The sequence below is a fragment of the Sciurus carolinensis genome, chromosome 3 (genome assembly GCF_902686445.1).
Source record: "Sciurus carolinensis chromosome 3, mSciCar1.2, whole genome shotgun sequence".
NCBI lineage: Eukaryota > Metazoa > Chordata > Mammalia > Rodentia > Sciuridae > Sciurus > Sciurus carolinensis.
This window is the reverse complement of record NC_062215.1, coordinates 57,829,319-57,851,162: the sequence shown is the minus strand read 5'-3', so window position 1 is coordinate 57,851,162 and position 21,844 is coordinate 57,829,319. Positions and strand designations below refer to the sequence as shown.

The 21,844-nt window shown below is 36.4% G+C and overlaps 1 pseudogene; it reads right to left on the bottom strand.

The window, feature by feature from the left end:
• Positions 1-2,332: 2,332 nt before the first annotated feature.
• Positions 2,333-21,844, bottom strand: part of LOC124979382 (olfactory receptor 1A1-like) — a 35,192-nt pseudogene continuing 15,680 nt past the window's right edge.

Here is a 21,844-nt window from a genome sequence, read left to right as displayed (position 1 = left end):
TAAGCCCATGGCCAATATCATTCTAAATGTGGAAAAACTGAAAGCATTCCCCCTAAAAACTGGAGCAAGGCAGGGATGCCCTCTTTCACAACTTCTATTCAACATTGTCCTTAAAACTCTAGCCAGAGCAATTACACATACCAAGGAAATTATAGGGATACTAATAGGAAAAGAAGAACTCATACTCTCTCTATTTTCTTATGACATGATTATATATTTAGAGGAACCGGGAAATTCCGCCAGAAAAATTTAGAACTCATAAGTGAATTCAGTAAAGTAGCAGGATATAAGATCAATGCTCATAAATCTAATGCATTTTTATACATAAGTGATGAATCCACTGAAAGAGAAATTAGGAAATCTACCCCATTCACAATAGCCTCAAAAAAATACTTGGGAATCAATCTCACAAAAGAGGTGAAAGACCTCTACAATGAGAACTACAGAACACTAAAGAAAGAAATTAAAGAAAACCTTAGAAGATGGAAAGATCTCCCATGTTCTTGGATAGGCAGAATTAATATTGTCAAAATGGCCATACTACCAAAAGTGCTATACAGATTCAATGCAATTCCGATTAAAACCACAATGATGTACCTTACAGAAATAGAGTAAGAAATCAGGAAATTCATCCAGAAGAATAAGAAACCCAGAATAGCTAAAGCAATCCTTAGCAGGAAGAGTGAATCAGGGGGTATCGCAGTACCAGATCTTCAACTCTACTACAAAGCAATAGTAACAAAAAAGGCATGGTATTGGTACCAAAATAGAAGGTAGAACAATGGTACAGAATAGAGGACACAGACACAAACCCAAATAAATACAGTTTTCTCATACTAGACAAAGGTGTCAAAAATACGCAATGGAGAAAATGTAACCTCTTCAACAAATGGTGCTGGGAAAACTGGAAATCCATATGCAACAGAATGAAACTAAACCCCTATCTCTCACCCTGCACAAAACTCAACTCAAAATGGATCAAGGACCTTGGAATCAGACCAGAGACCCTTCATCTTATAGAAGAAAAAATAGGTCCAAATCTTCAGCATGTCAGGGTAGAATCAGACTTCCTTAATAGGACTCCTATAGCACAAGAAATAAAAGCAAGAATCAATAACTGGGATAGATTCAAACTAAAAAGCTTTCTCTCAGCAAAGGAAACTATCAGCAATGTGAAGAGAGAGCCTACAGAGTGGGAGAATATCTTTGCCAATCATACTTCAGATAGAGCACTAATTTCCAGAAAATATAAAGAACTCAAAAAACTCTACAGAAAGAATACAAATAATCCAACTCTACACCAAGAATACAAATAATCCAATCAACAAATGGGCTAAAGAAATGAATAGACACTTCACAGAAGAAGATCTACAAGCAATCAATAGATATATGAAGAAATGTTCAACATCTCTAGTAATAAGAGAAATGCAAATCAAAACTACCCTAAGATTCCATCTCACCCCAATTAGAATGGCAATTATCAAGAACACAAGCAACAATTGGTGTTGGCGAGGATGGGGGGAAAAAGATACACTCATACATTGCTGGTGGGGCTGCAAATTAGTGCAGACACTCTGGAAAGCAGTGTGGAGATTCCTTAGAAAACTTGGAATGGAACCACCATTTGACCCAGCTATCCCACTCCTTGGCCTATACCCAAAGGATCTAAAATCAGCATATTACAGAGATACAACCACATCAATGTTCATAGCTGCTCAGTTCACAATAGCCAGGCTGTGGAACCAACCTAGATGTCCTTCAATTGATGAATGGATAAAGAAACTTTGGCATATATATACAATGGAATATTACTCCACCATAAAGAATGATAAAACTATGGCATTTGCAGGCAAATGGATGAAATTGGAGAATATCATGCTAAGTGGGATAAGCCAATCTCAAAAAATCAAAGGACGAATGATCTCACTGATAAGTGGATGACGACACTTATTGGGGGTGGGAGGGGAAAGAATGGAGGAAGGAGGGACTGTATAGTGGGAAAAGAGGAGTGGGAGGGGGAGGGGGGAGGGAAAAATAACAGAATGAATCAAACAGCATTACCCTATGTAAATGTATGATTACACAAATGGTATGCATTTACTCCATGTACAAACAGAGAAACAACATGTATCCCATTTTTTACAATAAAAATAAATTAAGAAAAAAAAAGAAAATATACATAAATTGTTTTTTTAAATGTCAAGATTTTGGAGACTAGAACTTTTGGGCTGTAAAGCTCAGAGACAGCTTCTTGTAGGAGATGACATTGGAGCTGGAATTCCAAGTTCCTCCCAGTGGTGAGCATAGTATGCAGTATGTGATCTCACATTGGTTATGAAGAATGTCTACTGTGAAAGAGTTTCTTCAACGAAGACTCATGTCTTAGTTTCTCAGATTGTAGGTGAAAGGATTTAACATTGGGGTCTCTATCATGTACATTATAGCAATCACAGCATCTTTTAGGCCGTAATGGTACAGAAGTCAGAAATACTTGCCCATGACTGTCCCATAGTACAAAGAAACAACTGAGGTGAGACCCGAAGGCAAAGAAGGCTTTGCCTACACCCTTATTTGGATGGAATGTAGAGGACCATGGAAAAGACATGAATGTAGGAGACAATGATACAGTAATGGCACAGAGAAAACACCAACCCTAGGTACATCATCTTCATGTTCAAGTGAATGTCAGAACAGAACAGCTTGATCAAATGGGAAATTTCAGAGTAGAAGTTGGCCACTTCCTTGCTGCTACAGGACAGACTATCTGAGAGAAGAGTATGAGCAAGGTCATTGGTGTTTCCAATCACTCAGGATGCAACCACGAGCAGGATGCAAGATCACAGGCTCATGATGGTTGTATGATGAAGAGGTCCGCTGATGGTCACAGCTCGATCATATGCCATTGCTGCCAGCATGTAGCTGTCTGTGTTACCCAAGGCCATCATGAAATACCTCTTTATCTGGCATCCTCCAAATGATGGCTTCGCTGCTCAGGGGATGCTTGACTAGCATCTTAGGATGGTTATGGAGGAGAAGAAGATATTGACAAAGGAGAAGTTGGAAAGGAGTAAATACATGGGATTGTGGAGGTGACTGTCAGAGAGAATGGTGAGGATGATGAGTAAGTTTCCTACCAATGTTATGGGGTAAATGAATAGGAAAAGGACAAAGAAGAAATCCTCCTGCTCCTGCTGACCTGTGACTCCCAAGAGGATGAACTCCCTGGTAGAAGACTGTCCCCCCCCCCCATGGCTCCTTCAACTGAAAGGTGAGAAGAGTTCAGAATTATTAGTGCCATTACTCTGCATTATGATCTTCCCTATGCAACACTTCTGACCCAAGTGATCAGCTTTCCCTACACCTCCCTTAACAGAAATCAGACATACTCAAACTCTGTGAAAATATTCCTGTTGGTCTCTGGAACTAACTGACATTCACCCAGGCATTTGTGTATGAAAAGTGAGTAATGTGTGAATCAGAAGTGCTCGACCTCCCCTATTACCACACCATAAACACCCAGGACTAAATCATTTCATAATTAAATCTCATATTCCATGGTGTAGCATCTTTATTACACCTTAGGGAAAAATAAAAAATACATGACAAGTACTGCTTATTCATTCATTTATTCAGAGTGTAAGGCATAGTCCCTGCTGTCAAAGACCACATAATTTAATGAAAAAGCCTGCATTGCACCGTAATTTTATTACATATGTAAGAAACAGAGAACATTGTGGAGTTTTTGACTATATTCTACAGGGCAAAGGATTTGTTAGTGGAAGGATTTATCTGGGAGTGTGGTATTGTTCCATTGGCCAAAGAATGTTCCCAGAGCCAATAAGATAATGGGTGTGTACACTGGCATGAGGAAACTGTAAATAATAAGGGTCCCTGTGTTTAGGTTCCAACAAAATCAATCTAGTAAATCCCCCCCATGTCCCATTTTGAAAGTAGACTTTTAATACCTCCTTTAAGAGGTTTTATATTTGACAACCCCTCAAATATATACAATTACCTGCTTTTCTCTTCAGTATTATTTCTGTTTTTAGTAATTTCATGTTGTGATTCATGCAACCTACAACTGCTGTTCCATAAAGTCTCCGGTCTATTTTGTCAGGCCTGATCTCTTCTCATATTTCCACATCCAGTCATTTGGGCAACATGTCTGGTCATCCCCAATTAGTGTATATCTAGCCTAAGAAGACTGTAAGATTCATGGGAGCAGAGTATCATACATTGTTTATTTTTAATTTCTCCACATTGATAATGGTGGAGAGTTCATTGAATACACCAATAAGCTTTCCCTCAATATTTCTTGTGTGAAATCCTGGTTTATTGCATTTCCTAAGTGTAGGATGCTCACAGGAACAATATCCCAATTTAGCTGTCATTAATGCCTTTGTTATTTTGATTCTTTTTTTAATATAATGTTTATTTAAGTCTGCCTTTATACCTCATGTCTCAGTTCTTTTGCTCACACCTCCATGCTCTTCTGAAATACTGTTAGTTCTCCCTTCACTGCTCCACTGCATGTTCCTTTCTGTTCCATCTTGTGTCAAAGACAAACTAAGTGTGATAGACTATTAACTGCTTGTCAAATCCATGCTAGTCTTTTCTTCTTGGACATTCAACTAGACTACAATTACCAGGCTCCCTTGTGTTGAGATTTTGTCATATGAGTGAGTTCTAGTCAATTCACTTATGTGATCCAGGGCTGGGCTTCCTCTGCTCTCTCTTGTGCCAAATGCATTCAAATGTGGAAGAAACTGAATGGGATGATGGAGTCACAAGGCGAGGGCATGATGAACCTGTATCTTAGTTCTCCACATCCAGGAGAGACATCCACCATGAAGAATACACTCCTGGACTGTTACTTAGGAGAGATGTAATCTTACAGTCATTTTATATTTTATGATCAATTAGTTGCAATAATCTGAGTTTTTATAAGTAATTCACCAATATTTCTGTAGTTTTACACTTTAAAACTAATTAAATCTTCAATTAATTCATTCACCAATTCTCAGTATTTCCTATAGTCATATGTGAATTGTATGTTTGGTATGAGGATGTAGGTCTACTTATCTCTGTCATGTTTCTTTAGGCTGTGCTTTCTCATCTCTACATCTAAAGCAGTTTGAGTTTGTCGTTTAAGATGTCTTTTCTCATCTTCATCTAGAATTTATATATCTCAGATTTCAAAGGATTCTCTAAACCTGGCGACTCAAAGACTATGCTTATTTCAAATGATATAGAAAGTTAAGATTCCAGAGGTTCAACTCTATTCAACCATGGCACACTAAGCTGATGTTGATAAGTCTCATTCTTATTAAAACACATGAGACAGACATCATTACCCTATGTACATGTATGATTACATGAATGGTATGAATCTACATTGTGTACAACCATAGAAATGAAATGATATACCCCATTTGTGCACAATGAATCAAAATGCAGTCTGCAAAAAATTAAAAGCTAAATAAAAAAATTTTTTAATGTTAAAAAATAAAGTTTAGAAAAATGTAAACATAAACCCCCCATCAAGAATAGTCAAACTTAAAAGAAAGAGGTGGGCATACCAGGTTGAGTGGCAAAATGAAAACTCAGAACAAAAATATAATCCATGATTGATGCCATAGTGATCCCTTGGGGTTTGTGATCAGGAATTAGGTAGGCCCTCAGGACTAGGTATTGGGGTATTCTGCCATTTGGTAGAGATGTGGTAACAGAGCTACACAAGAATAAAATGTATTATTCTGCATAAAATGCTTGAAGTATTAGACTATTTGTGGAAAGAGCACTAGAAATAATTTGCTAAGTAACTATTGTAAACAAAATATATTATTTATGAGAATGTGATCATCTACAAATAAATGCATGAAATCTCTGAATGAACAAAGATATTTTGGCAATTTTGTTAGTCATGAATCTTTACGTAAAAATTGATTTAAGTAAATTAGAAAATATAAATTCAAAAAGATTCATTTAAAATTGTAGAAAAATTTGAGGCATATAGAAATAGTCCTAATTAAAGTGTTCCAATACAGTTTTCCAATATCAATAATATTTTTATCTTTACAATGATGATGTTTCATTCTATAAATGTATTTTATAATTCCTAAAATAGTAAAAAATAGCTTTAGCATGATAGTTCCCTGACATAAATGAAAATGCAATTTAATGAAATAGTATTTTACGCATTTAAACTGAAGCAAATATTTGACATTTTCTTTAAATTAAATTGCTATTAATGCTCTGTTGTTTCACTACTTGGAGAGCTTTGTATTATTATATTTACTGCACTGGGCTCTGAAACCTGCTGGTGCAGAGACAGAAACAGGGATCCAGGGAGACCAGATTCTGAGGGTCCCCCAGGCCCACACACTTGTCCCATTGACAGAAAAAATTGGCAACATTTGGGCATGACATTGTTTAACAAAACTATGACATCCACTGCTACATCCCAGGCAAACCTGGGAAATCCACCTCCATGCTGATAGCAGTTTTATCATATAAACACCCCAGTTTCTTTTACTAATCTAAAACCATTCTCAGAGTCCATTCTACATAAATTCTAAACTGTGCAATCTTCTGTATAGCATAAAATAATCAATAAACTTTAATGAAAGACAAAAAAAGAAGAGTTGGGGAAATAGAGAATGTTCAAGAAAAGAATCACTATAGAACTATCAATTCTTTTCCACTTAATCTCTGAATTCAATGAAATTGCAATCCAAGTACCACAGGTCCCTTTTAAACATAAAATTTATCAAATTGTTCCAATCTAAAACAATTTATGGAAGCATTATAAGGAAGAAGGAATTGGCAAAAAATTAGCACATATGTAGGAAAGCTGAAATCCATATACCTTCCACCCAGCAATTCCTCTTCCTAACTAGCCCCAGAGAAACACTAGCACATGTCCTCAAGAAGACATGCAAGGGCACATACTACACTCACTCTTTGTCAAAGATGTCTGGTACAAAGTCCTGAAGAGCTGCTACTGAATACAAATGCTAACTAGTAACTGCAGGTTTGATTACACATGGCTGCGCCATTTTGAGACAACAGCCAGGCCCCGTAGGACCCCTGACTGGACTGACTGAGCCCGGTCTCCAGGATCCCTCAGTCCCACCAATCACTCCCTACCTCTGGGGCCCTCATATTGACTGACTGCTCTCTGCCACCAGGACCCCCAGAACAACTGACTGTGCCCTATCACTGGGACCCCAGACCGACTGATTGCACCTGGCCTCCAGGATTCTACAACCACAAAAAACACATCAGATCTCCAGGACTCCTGCCAGACCAACCGCATCCCGCCTCCAGGACCTCCAGCTGACCACGTCCACCCCTGAGCTGCAGCTCCCCATTTGCCAACACATTTCAAAGGAGAGTGGCCATCTTGTATAATCCTGGAAGCCGTAGCTCCAATCTTTAGGTGGGGCAAAACCCATCTTGAGACGCTTGCTGGAGGTTCAAAGCTCATTGTCAGGTACCTCTCACGCATCAGGCTACTGAACACTGGAAGATTTCATTAATATATGACTGTTACACTATAGATTTTCTTTTTTCTTATTGAAAAAATTTAAGTTTTTATTTCTTTACTTTTCTTACTCTCTTTTCCTTTTGTTTACCTGTTACCTCACAGTCTCTTTCTCCCTTTTTTGCATGCTAACATTCGATTTCTTTTGAATACACTCTCACCCTTTCTATTTTCTAGAACTTCTGTATATTTTTTTCTTATCCCACTAACAGCCACGTCCTACATCCCTCTGCATCCTCTTTGTCCTCCATTAGAAACTGCAGACCTTATTGCAAACATGTTTGTTTTATGGAAGATAATATTTGAACTCATTTTGTTTACTATGACCATTTTGTTATTGTCCCCATAGGCGCTATTTGGTCTGCGATTGCATAGTGTCTGATTTTGGCACTCCTGATATTGATCTCCCCTTAAAGAAAGGGTTTTGGAAACCTATAGGGCCACTATAAGCCTATAGGGGGAAATCTGCAATACCCCAGATCTGCACTGCTAGAGGGGAAGATACGTGAACAACATGAAAAAACAAGGGAATAAAATGATCCAAACCAACCTAGATTCTATATTAATAGAATCCAATGACAGTATGTTAGAAGAAATGTCAGAAAAGGACTTCAATTATACATGATTAAGATGATTCGCGAAGCAAAGGATGAGATAAGAGAGCAAATGCAGGCAATGAATGATAATACCAATAAGCTGAAAGAGCACTTACAGGAAGCAAAAGATCATTTCAACAAAGAGATAGAGGTTCTAAAAAAAAACCAAACAGAAATACTTGAAATGAAGGAGACAATAAACCAAATAAAAAACTCAATGGAAAGCATCACCAACAAACGAGACCACTTGGAAGACAGAACCTCACACAATGAAGACAAAATATTTAATCTTGAAAATAAAGTTGCTCAAACAGAGAAGATGGTAAGAAATCATGAACAGAATCTTCAGAACTATGGGACATCATGAAAAGACCAAATTTAAGAATTATTGGGATTGAGGAAGGCACAGAGATACGAACCAAAGGAATAAACAACCTATTCAATGAAATAATATTAGAAAATTTCCCAAACCTGAAGAATGAAATGGAAAATCAAATACAAGAGGCTTACAGAACACCAAATACAGATTCACAACAGATCCACACCAAGGCACATTATAATGAAAATGCCTAACATTCAAATAAAGATAGGATTTTGAAGGCCATGAGAGAAAAGCATCAGATTACATATAGGGGGAGACCAATATGGATAGCAGCCAACTTCTCAACCCAGACTCTAAAAGCTAGAAGGGCCTGGAACAACATATTTCAAGCTCTGAAAAAACATGGTTGCCAACCAAGAATCCTATACCCAGCAAAACTAACCTTCAATTTGAAGATGAAATAAAATCCTTCCACGATAAACAAAAGTTAAAAGAATTTACAAATAGAAAGCCTGCACTACAGAATGTTCTCAACAAAATATTCCATGAGGAGGAAATGAAAAACAACAATGTAGATCAGCAAAGGGAGGAACTACCTTAGAGAAAAACCACTCAAAGGAGAAACCAAGCCATCTTAAAAACCAAAAATAAGCCCAATGACTGGGAATACAAATCATAACTCAATAACAACCCTGAACATTAATGGCCTAAGCTCATCAATCAAAAGACATAGACTGGCAGGATGGATTAAAAAGAAAGACCCAACAATATGCTGCCTGCAAGAGACTCATCTCATAGAAAAAGACATCCACAGACTAAATGTGAAAGGATGGGGAAAAAAGTACCATGCACATGGACTCAGTAACAAAGTGGGGGTTTCCATCCTTATATCAGATAAAGTGGACTTCAAGCTAAAGTTAGTCAGAAGGGATAAAGAAGGACATTTCATACTGCTTAAGGGAAGCATAAATCAGGAAGACATAATGATAGTAAATATTTATGCCCCAAACAATGGTGCATCCCTGCACATCAAACAAATCCTTCTCAATTTCAGGAATCACATAGACCACAACACAATAATTCTGGATGACTTTAACACACCGCTATCACCACTAGATGGATCTTCTAAACAAAATCCAACCAAAGAAACCATAGAACTCAATAACACAATCAATAACCTAGACTTAATAGACATATATAGAATATTCCATCCATCGATGAGCAGATTCACTTTCTTCTTACCAGCACATGGAACCTTCTTGAAAATAGAGCATATGTTATGCCACAAAGCAGCCCTTAGGAAATGCAAAAAAATAGAGATACTGCCTTGTGTTCTATCAGATAATAATGGACTGAGAGTAGAAATCAATGACAAAATAAAAATCAGAAATTACTCCAACACCTGGAGAATAAATAATATGCTATTGAATGAAACCTGGAAAACAAAAAACATCAGGGAGGAGATAAAAAAATTCTTAGAGGTCAATGAGAATGATGATACAATATATCAAAATCTCTGGGACACTATGAAAGCAGTACTAAGAGGAAAATTCATTGAATGGAGTGCATTCCAGAAAAGAATGAAAAGTCAAAAACTAAATGACCTAACATTACAGCTCAAAGTCCTAGAAAAAGAAGAACAGAACAACAGCAAAAGTGTAGAAGACAGGAAATAATTAAAATCAGAGCTGAAATCAATGAAATTGAAACAAAAGAAACTATTCAAAAAATTGACAAAACAAAAAGTTGGTTCTTTGAGAAAGTAAACAAAATAGACAAACCCTTAGCCACACTAACAAAGAGAAGGAGAGAGAAGACTCAAATTACTAAAATAAATGATGAAAAGGAAATATCATGACAGACACCACTGAACTACAGAACATGATGAGAAGCTATTTTGAAAATCTGTATTCCAACAAAATAGAATCTGCTGAAGACATTGACAAATTTCTAGAGACATGTGCTCCACCCAAACTGAACCAGAAGGTAACACAATTTAAACAGATCAATATCAAGGAATGAAATAGAAGTCATTAAAAATCTACCATCCAAGAAAAGCCCAGGACCAGACGGATTCTCAGCAGAGTTCTACAACACCTTCAAAGAAGAACTCATTCCAATACTTCTCAAAGTATTCCAGGAAATAGAAAAGGACGGTACCCTACCAAACTCATTCTATGAAACTAATATCACCCTATACCCAAACCAGGCAAACACACATCAAGGAAAGAAAATTTTAGACCAATATTCTTAATGATTATAGATGCAAAGATCCTTAACAAAATATTGGCAAACCGTATCCAAAAACATATTAAGAAAATTATGCACCACGATCAAGTGGGGTTCATCCCTGGTATGCAAGGATGGTTCAACATTCATAAATCAATAAATGTAATCCATCATGTCAATAGACTTAAGGATAAGAATCATATGGTTATTTCAATTGACACAGAAAAAGCGTTCGACAAAATACAATACCCCTTCATGCCCAAAACATTAGAAAAAATAGGGATAGTAGGAACATACCTGAACATTGTAAAGGCTATTTATGCTAATCCCATGGTCAACATCATTCTTAATGGAGAAAAACTGGAACCATTCCCTTTAGAAACGGGAACAAGACAGGGATGTCCTCTTTCACCACATCTATTCAACATTGTCTTCGAAACTCTAACCCAGAGCAATTAGGCAGACCAAAGAAATTAAAGAGATACAAATAGGAAAAGAGGAACTTAAGCTGTCACTATTTGTGGATGACATGATTCTATATTTAGAGGATCCAAAAACCTCCTCCAGAAAACTTCTAGATCTCATCAATGAATTCAACAAAATAGCAGGTTATAAAATCAACACGCGTAAATCTAAAGTATTTTTATACGCAAGAGATGAAACAGCTGAAAGGGAAATGAGGAAAACAACCCCATTTGCAATAGCCTCAAAAAAAAAATAAAATACTTGGGAATCAATATAACCAAAGAGGTGAAAGATCTCTACAATGAAAACTACAAAACATTGAAGAAAGAAATTAAGGAAGACCTTAGAAGATGGAAAGATCTCTCAAGTTCTTGGATAGGCAGAATTAATATTGTCCAAATGGTCATACTACCAAAAGTGCTATACAGATTCAAGGCAATTCCAATTAAAATCACAATGACGTACCTTACAGAAATAGAGCAAGCAATCATGCAATTCATCTGGAAGAATAAGAAACCCAGAATAGTTAAAGCAATCCTTAGCAGGAAGAATGAAACAGGGGGTATCGCAATACCAGATCTTCAACTATACTACAAAGCAATAGTAACAAAAACAGCATGGTATTGGCACCAAAATAGACAGGTAGATAAATGGTACAGAATAGAGGACATGGACACAAACCCAAATAAATACAATTTTCTCATACTAGACAAAGGTGCCAAAAATATGCAATGGAGAAAAGATAGCCTCTTCAACAACTGGTGCTGGGAAAACTGGAAATCCATATGCAACAGAATGAAACTAAGTCCCTATCTCTCACCCTGCACAAAAATCAACTCACAATGGATCAAGGACCTCGGAATCAGACCAGAGACCCTCCATCTTATAGAAGAAAAAGTAGGTCCAAATCTTCAACTTGTTGGCTTAGGATCAGACTTCCTTAACAGGACTCCCATAGTACAAGAAATAAAAGCAAGAATCAATAACTGGGATAGATTCAAACTAAAAAGCTTTCTCTCAGCAAAGGAAACTATCAGCAAGGCGAAGAGGGAGCCTACAGAGTGGGAGAATATCTTTGCCAATCATACTTCAGATAGAGCTCTAATTTCCAGAATATATAAAGAACTCAAAAAACTCTACACCAAGAACACAAACAACCCAATCAACAAATGGGCTAAGGATATGAACAGACACTTCACAGAAGAAGATCTACAAGCAATCAACAAACAAACGAAAAAATGTTCACCATCTTTAGTAATAAGAGAAATGCAAATCAAAACTACCCTAAGATTCCATCTCACCCCAATTAGAATGGTGATTATCAAGAATACAAGCAACAACAGGTGTCGGAGAGGTTGTGGGGAAAATGGTACACTCATACATTGCTGGTAGGGTTGCAAATTAGTGCAGCCACTCTGGAAAGCAGTGTGGAGATTCCTTAGAAATCTTGGAATGGACCTACCATTTGACCCAGCTATCCCACTCCTTGGCCTATACCCAAAGGACTTAAAATCAGCATACTACAGAGATACAGCCACATCAATGTTCATAACTGCTCAATTCACAATAGCCAGACTGTGGAACCAACCTAGATGTCCTTCAATTGATGAATGGATAAAGAAACTGTGGTATATATATACAATGGAATATTACTCAGCTATAAAGAATAATAAAATTATGGCATTTGCAGGCAAATGGATGAAATTGGAGAATATCATGTTAAGTGAGATAAGTCAATCTCAAAATTGGAAAAGACCAATGATCTCACTGATAGGTGGATGATGACACGTGACGGGTGGTGGGAGGGAGGCAAGAATGTAGGAAGGAGGGACCGTGTAGAGGGAAAAGAGAGGTCGGAGGGGTGGGCGGGAAGGAAGAAATAATGCAATGAATCAAACATCATTACTCCATGTAAATGTATGAATATGCAAATGGTATGCTGTTACTCCATGTACAAACAGAAACAACTTGTATCCCATTTGTTTACAATAAAAATAAATAAAAAATAAAAACGAAGACATGTAAGGGATGTGCATTGTCACATAGAAAAGCTGAAAAAAGGCAAACTCAATGAAGAATGAATAAGGATATTTTGCTACTTTCTTCCTAATGAATTCTTTCAACTATTTTAAAAATGAATTAGCATAGACAAGTCAGACACAAATAATGTGGTGACAAACAACAAGTTGTTGGAAGATGAATGGCACTTAAGAAAATACAAGTAGAGTTTAACCTAAAGAAATATACCTGGTATATAGCAAAATTGTAAGTCCTAAATGGAAATATACCACCAAAAAAAGAAGGATGTTTACCTCTGGAGTGGAAATCAGAAATATTTTGGATGGGGACAAGAACATTTCAAGCGTACCTGTCATATTTATTTTAAAAAATTGGAGTAAACATGAAATGCATTTATTCTACAAAAGTTTTTGTTATTTTTTTCTGTGCTACTCTGGTATTTTAGCAATATTATAATTAATACTCTCAATTTCCAATAGAGATTTTATATATGCAGTGATAATTTGATTCAGAGTATGGCCATGGTGCTAGTGGATCAAGTCCATTTTTTTCCAGTATGGGAGACTGAACCAAGGGATAATCTACCACTAAGCTACATTCCCAGTCCTTTTAATGTTTTAAAAATTTGAGATAGGCTCTCATTCAATTGCCAAGTTCAAAATGAAACTTTCAATTTCCTGCCTCAGTCTCCAATTACTGGGAATGTGGGCATGGATTAACATACCTGGTTTAAGTTCAAGTTTCACTGAAGGCAGGGGATAGAGAGAAGTTTTCCTTTGAGTAAGCTGAGAACCAAAGGGGTTGGGAGCTACAGTGGGAGAGATATCCAGGGGCCATACATCAAGCTACATGAGGACAAAAATATAGCAGTATTTTCAGAATCTACCTTAATACCAGTTTTTTGACATTAAATGGCATATATATTTTAGTCTCTTCAGTAATTTAATGAACTGTCTTCAGTCCTATAAATCTTTCTAACATTTTTTATCTCTGTTATTCCTTTCTGAACAAATATTCATTATAGAGATGGCTATCTGTTGAAATGAAAAATTAAATATGCAGATATGATTGTGTCCATTTCTTTAAAATTAATCATCTCTACACATCAATTCATAGATGAATTCCAATGAATTCCAAACTCTTTATCATGGAGATAACTCTGAGTACCAAATATTAAGATAATAGAGGATGGCCCCAGGGGAATAAAATGTGTTATGTATCTTTATCAGGAGCAGAAGGATCAGGACAGGACAGGGAATGAGAAGAAATCCTCCTGGAAGACAAGTTGTGATTTTGTTTTGTGAAGGATTTTCATCTAATAGAAGGACATTGTGCTTTATTTATTAGGTACTAAGTATTAGGAGGATGGTTTTGGATTCCACTAACCATTTTCATTTTATTCAGTATAAACATATCTGTTTGAGTATATACATTAAATGACCAACGAAGTTGGAAACATTTTGACTGACAATCCAGTGTAAGGACAACCTCATAGTGAAAAGAAATAAAAAGGGGGTGGGCTGCTAAGAATGTAAGAAAGAGAGACACCAGAATGGGGGAACTAAAGCAGACATGTTTGTGCCCCAGGAAGTCAATCACACAAGTGCTGAGGACAATTATTTGGGGACAGACAATGCCAAGTGCTTCCCCTTGTCTTTGCGGGGCTACAGAAATGTCTGAGGAGGCATCCTTCAAGTGCTTTAGAATCTCATCAGTGCTTTGACAAGGAGACACCACAACATTTTGAAGGGCCCATTCCCAGGTTACATGGGAGTGGATGGTGTCTCCTCAAAGAGACCATGCAGTATGTTAGCATGTATGCACACACAGTATGACTTCAGGAAACAAATAGGACCTAAGACTGAGATAGCCTGTCTTAACTACTTCTCCCTGATCCTGTGTTCATGAACAGGAGACGTGGGAGAAGTGAGGTCAGTTTGGAGGACACCATCTCTTTTGTGTATGGCATCATGGGAACTTTAGGATCTGGATTCAAGCTGAGATTTATGGCCTGTTTTAACCATGACTTCTCAGCATGACTTTTTGCCATTTATTTTACCTGATTAATGACATCTGATAAAATGGCATAATTATTTAACTTATCTCATGGGGTCCGTGTGAGGGTCAAAGAAAAGAACACATGTGGTGTAGATGCTGGTGCTCTATTGCTTGATATTGGTGCTATAAATCATCTATAATATCCAAAACCCTCACCTGCGATGTCAGCTCAGATGCTGTCAAGAAGTGTCCTGGCCAGGTGACCTGCACTGCTCTTCCAAATGGGAAGTTTACAGACAACTTGTCCAGCATCTGCTAACATTCATTTTGCAGTTCAACATGCCTGGTCCTCTGTGAGTGAGGTGGAGAAGATAGGTCCAGGATGGTTTGGAAAGAGGCACTCTTAGTTGATCTAAGGAATAGAAGGGATGGAAGGAACTGTGCAGGCTGGAGCCTGAGAATGAGAGATCGAATTTCTTCTTCAAGGAAGCTGGTAGACCTTAGCATAAAGATGGTTGGGAATCAGTCACCAGGTTATAAATCTCTGGAAACATGACTCTCTTGTGTCTTCATTCAGGTCAAAGTCAGAGTAACTGTTGGGACTCCTTGACACTTCTCCAGGGGGGCCCTGAGAGGACATGGTGCTCAACAGTGATCTTCCCCAGAAGGAAGAATGGGTAAAAGGATTTCTTGGAGACTGTGTCTCAGGGTCCAAGCTATGGGCTGACCTATTCCAACATCTTTGTTAATTCCTCTCCTCTGCTATTCAGCTACACTTAGAACCAGCTCTTAGGGGTTGCAATGACTAAGGTTCAGTTGAGCTGCTGGTATTTCTTCCCTTCTATTCTGTAAAGTGTGACAAAAAAATTATATTTCATCTTTTCCACTGAATCTGGCTTGGGTGCAAGTTATACTTTCAATAATATAACATGCTGATAGTTTGTCTCCACATTTTCTTAGAGATGGAAAGAACTTAGATGTTACCTAGTCCACTTTATGTATGTCACTTTTTAATAGCCCTGTAATATGGTCATTATTTCATGATTTAGGACCTCCTGTGGCAGTGGGGCACTATCTTCTGTAGAGGGTAATGGTGAAGACCATGAGCCCTGACTGCTTGACTGCTTACTGACTCTGCCATTTACTGAATATAACTGAACTTAAGCTGTTATTTAACTTACTTACACACTGCTAAAATGGAAATAATAATGATAATGATAACATTTTCATAAAGTAATAAGGATTGAATTAATTCATAGCTGGAAAAATTCTTTTTTGAAATTTCAGGAGTTTTATATTCAGAATATGAAGTTATTCAACATATACAATATAGTCACATGTTTCAGACAAGTAAAATTATTCAAAAATGAAAAAATATAAATCTTGGAAACAAATGAGTTAGTTTTTGTTCTTAGAATGTTCTACTGATGTGATGAATTATGTGTATGTATTTCCACATGTTTAACCAAACTTGTATCCCTACGATGAACACCAATTGATCGTGGTGTACCATATTTTTAATATTTTTGTATGCAATTTGCCAGTATTTTATTATAAACTTCTACATCTAAGTTCATCAGGGATATTGTTCTGAAGTTTACTTTCCTTGATATATCTTTGGTTTTGGTATCAGGATGATACTAGTTTTATAGAATGAGTTTTGAAGGGTTCCTTCCTTTTCTATATCAGGAAATAATTTGAGGAGGATTGATGTTAGTTCTTTGAAGATCTGGTAGACCTTGATTGAGAATCCATCTGGTCTTGGGTTTTTCTTTCTTAGTATGTTTTTGATGTCATCTTCAATTTCATTGCTTACAGTTTATGTTTAAATTTTCTATGTCCTCCTGATTCAATTTTGGTCATATATATCTAGAAACTTGTCAATATCTTCAAGATTTTCTATTTTATTAGAGTATAAATTTTCAAAATAGTTTTTGATAATCACCTGCATTTCAGTAGTTTCTGTGGTGATATTTCCTTTTCATCACAAATTTTATTGAATTTTCTCTTTTTCTGAATTAGCTTAGTGAAGAGGTTATCAATTTTATTTCTTTTTTTCAAAGAACCAACATTTTGTTTTGTCAAGTTTTGGAATTTTTACTTGTTTTAGTTTCATTTATTTCAGCTCTGGTTTTAATTATTTCCTGTCTTCTCCTGCTTTTGGTGCTGATTCGTTCTTTTTCTATAGATTTGTGATTAATATTAGCTTATTAACTTTCTATTCTTTTAAAGAATGAGCTGGATGCAATGAAGTTTCCTCTTAGAACTGCCTTCATTGTGTCAGAGATTTTGATGTTTTAGCACTATTCTCATTTACCCCTCAGTTTATTTATTTCATCCCTGATATCTTCAGGTATCCACTGGTCATTTAACAGCCTATAATTCAGTCTCCAGGCGTTAAAGTAGCTTCTATTTTATATTTTATCATTAATTTCTAATTTCATTCCTTTATGATCTGATGGAATGTAAAGTATTATCTCTAATCTTTGTATTTGCTAAGAGTTGCTTTGTGACCTCACATCCTGGTAATTTAGAGAAGGATCCATGTGCTGCTGAGAAGAAAGTGTATTGAGTCATTGATGTATGAAATATTCTGTATATGTCTATTAAATCTAAATTATCAATTGTATTTTTAGTTCTATAACTTCTTTATTTAGATTTTGTTTGGAAGAGCTATCCAGTGGTGAGAGAGGTGTTTAACGTCACCCCATATTATTGCATTGTTGTCTATTTGATTCTTGAAATTAAGAAGGATTTGTTTGAAGTATATGGATATTTCATTGGGGCATAAATATTTATGATTGTTGTGCCTTGTTGATGTATACTTCTTTAAAATATAATAAAATGTCCTTCGTTTTCCTTTCTGACTGACTTTGACTTGAAATTCACTTTGTCCAATATGTGTATAGAAATTCCTCTTTGTCTATGATATTGATGCAAATGATATGTTTTTTTCCCATTCTTTTACCTTTAGGCTGTGGATGTATTTGCCTATGAGGTGAGTCTCCTAGAGACAGCATGTTATTGGGTCTGGTTTTTTTAATGCACTCTGCCAGTCTACATCCTGTGATTGATAAGTTTAGGTCATTTACATTCAATGTAATTATTGAAAAATGATTTTTATTCCCTGCCATTTTGATTTATTTCTTGTTTTTAATTTGAATTAATTTCTCCTTTGACTAATTTTCTTCTAGTATAGTTCCTCCCTTTGCTGGTTTTCACTTTTATTTTTAATTTCTTTAAGAATATTTTTTATTTAGTATGTTTTGTAGTTCAGTCTTTCTAGTTCTGAATTATTTTAAATTTTGTTTATGATGAAAGGTTTTTAGTTCATCATCAATTCTGAAGTTTAATTTTCCTGGGTATAGTATTCTTTCCTGCATCAACTTTATTTCAGAGCTTGGTATTTATTATTCCAAACCCCAGAGCTTAGTCATTGAGATTCTGAGTTGAGAGATAAACTGAGATCTGCATTGGTTTTCCTTTAAATATGACCTGTCATTTTTCTCAGGCATCTTTTAGAATTCTATCCTTATTTTGTATTTTAGACATTTTCATAATGTGCCTTGGTTTTGGTCTGTTGTATTTTGCACATTTGGCGTCCTTTAAAACTTCTACATATGGTTTCCCATTTTTTTCTTCAGGTTTGCAAAATTTTCTGATATTTCATTGAAAATTTTGGGCACTCTTCATTTTCTATCTCTGAACCTTTGTCTATTCTGATAAAACTTAATATCTTTTCAGGTTATCTCATATTTCTTGAAAGTTCTGTTCATACTGTCTTAATATATTTTTCCCATGGTCAACTTTATTCTCAAGGTTGTATATTTTGTCTTCATTACCTGAAACTGTCATCTAAGTGGTCTAGTCTGTTGGTGATGCTTTCTTTTGGAATTTTATTTGGTTTATTGATTCCTTCATTTTTTAAAATTCATTTTTATTGTAAACAAATGGGATATGAGAATTTCTGCTTGTTTTTTTTTCCCAGAATCTCTATCTCTTTGTCAAAGTGATCTTTCACTTCCTCTATATTTTCTCTGATTTTGTTCCTTTACTTCAAAGATCAGTTTCAATATGTACATTCTTAGCTCATTCTCTGACATTTCTTTCAGTGAGGTGTTGATGGATTTTATTGGCTTGTTTGTGGCAATTTGTTCCCTTGCTTTTTCTTGTCATTTGTGTTTCTATCTATCTAACAGTATAGATCCAATGCAGTAGAGTTTCTATCCAGTGAACTTAAAGTGTCCCTAAATGTTTAGGGGGAGACAAATAATAACAACTGATGAAAACAATATATAGCATTAAACCTAATAGTTCCTGCTATGATGCCTACAATATTAATTGTTACAATAAACAAGAATGATATGATCAGTTATTGTCAGCAATATAAACAGTAAGTTTGCAAAAGTGTTTACAATGTCAAATGATGGGCAAGGAAAGAACATAAGTGATGATTATGAGGGAGGAAGAGAGAAGTTAGAACTAAAAAATTAAGGAAGAGTGAAAATTAAAAATAGACATTGGCTGTTAGCAAAGGAAAAGAGAGAAAGAGAATCAGTCCTGCCAGGTGCATTGATTAGGTAAGGGCACTGACAGGGAGGAAGAGGAACTCCACAATGAGGAGTGGGATGTCTGGGCACTGGCATTCAGTGCTGAGGATTTTGTAATTCCTGAATCCCCTTGATTCCGTTGAAGTTTGTTGACTGAGGGAGTCTGATGTTCACTGTTGGAGAGACTCAATCCCTGAAGAAAAGTAGTTCAGTGACAGCACCAGGGTCAAGTGTTCCCAGGCTGATAGTGAATTTCCTCTCCACCCAGCACTGCCGCTTCTCATCATCTCTGGTACATTGTGTTGGTTTTCAACATACTCAGGTGGGGAGGCTGGGGGTGCTCAATTTACTTCAGTATGAACAGGTGTTGGAGTTATTTTCATCAGTGAGTTGTTGTTACATCCTTGTTTTTGTTGGGGGAAGGGGCTTAGACCTCCTAGTCCACCATCTTGTTGGCATCACTTCACTAATGCCGTGTAGATATTTTGCCTCCAATTTTCTAATACTGGGGTTCAAGGTGTGTGCAATTTGCCAGGAATATCACAGAAATGAAGTTTTGTCCTTCTCAGTGCATTCTTTCAGAAGGCCCATGATTTGTTCCAATAGTGAATGTTTATTTGATCACTTAAAACAGGTGATATATTCAGGACTGTGTCCCGAGCAGACACTAATTTTGCTTTGTCATGATGCAACAACTATTGATGTGATGTTTGCCCAATATGCTTTTGTTCCTAATGCATCCTGCCTTCAAACTTTATGAATTGGAAATCTATCCCAAGGAAGAACTTTTCTTTCTTGTTACTTTGCTTATTTATCCATTTATTCATCCATCAATTCATTTATCTGTTTATGTCAGTATGATATACTTATTTTTATTTTATTATTTTGATCATAATTCATTACTGTCATTTTTTGTTACTCGATTGAACAAACTTGGCCAATAAGAATCATTCAGTTTGGCTTCTCTGTCTCTTACAAGTTTTCATCAATCCTTGTATCTCATTATTTGTTCCCTCCTCAATACCCAACCATAATTAGAATGAATTTCTTATAAAGACTGTAAGGGAAAATATCCCACTAAAATGAGAGTGAAAATGACTTCATACATTTTTCACTGCCTCAAGTGGTTATTCCTTTTCGACAAGAATTCTACACAATGAAATACTTTTAGCAGAGCACTTTTCTGATTTCATTTGAAGAAAATAATTTCAAATGTTGTAGACTAAAGGCTATTTTTTTCTTTTTTAATGGAGTAATGGACTCTTTAGTTCAGTGCAAGAAACATACCTCTCATGTCTTTTTTTTATTTGTACTTTTTATTGGAGGAAACCATATACCACTGGACTTCATCCTTCACCCTTCTAATTAATTGCTCCTGAGGGAATGTGTGCAGTGTGGGACAATTATGAAGCTCCAGCCTTCCAAATGACACTTGAAAGATTTCACTGATACCACCTGGTAAGTAAATAGATGGATAAGTCCTCTCATAGCCCAGGACTGAGACTCAGGCTATTCCAGAGATCCTGATGTTAATGAAAGGAAACCCCCCTCCATCTGTAGTCTAGTTGCAGTTGTAGTGCAGGAAAGTCCCACTGTACCAAAGGAGGCAAGCAAACTTGTTATCCTACTCTTTGCTCCATATAGAGACAGTCTCAGAATGCTGAAAACTTTTTTGTGATAAGCCCCAATGACTTAGAGGACTGAGAAAGAGGCACCAGGTCATTGTGATAGTGGCTGAGATGGATAGAGCCAGTGCAGTTAGGCTCACAACTAAGTTGGGACGTGAGAGGGTTCCTGTTCACTACTGCAACACTAGTGCATCTTAGGTCCTGTGAGGAATATGTAAATAAGCCTGTTCTTCATCTCTAACCAGCCCAAGTCAAACAGAGAAGACAAGATCTCAACATATGATTAGGAAAGTATAATGAAATCTTAACAATTGCACTGTTTGGGAGGCAAGTTGATGTAAGCATGAAAGTCTTTCCAACCCAAAGACAAGAGATTCTCAAAGCAGTCTATGGAGTCAGATTTTTGGGTGAAGAGGTACAGAAAACAGATGATGGATGAGAGAAGATGGAGGAAGATTCCCACAGGCTGGTATAGCCTAGGGGTGTTTCTA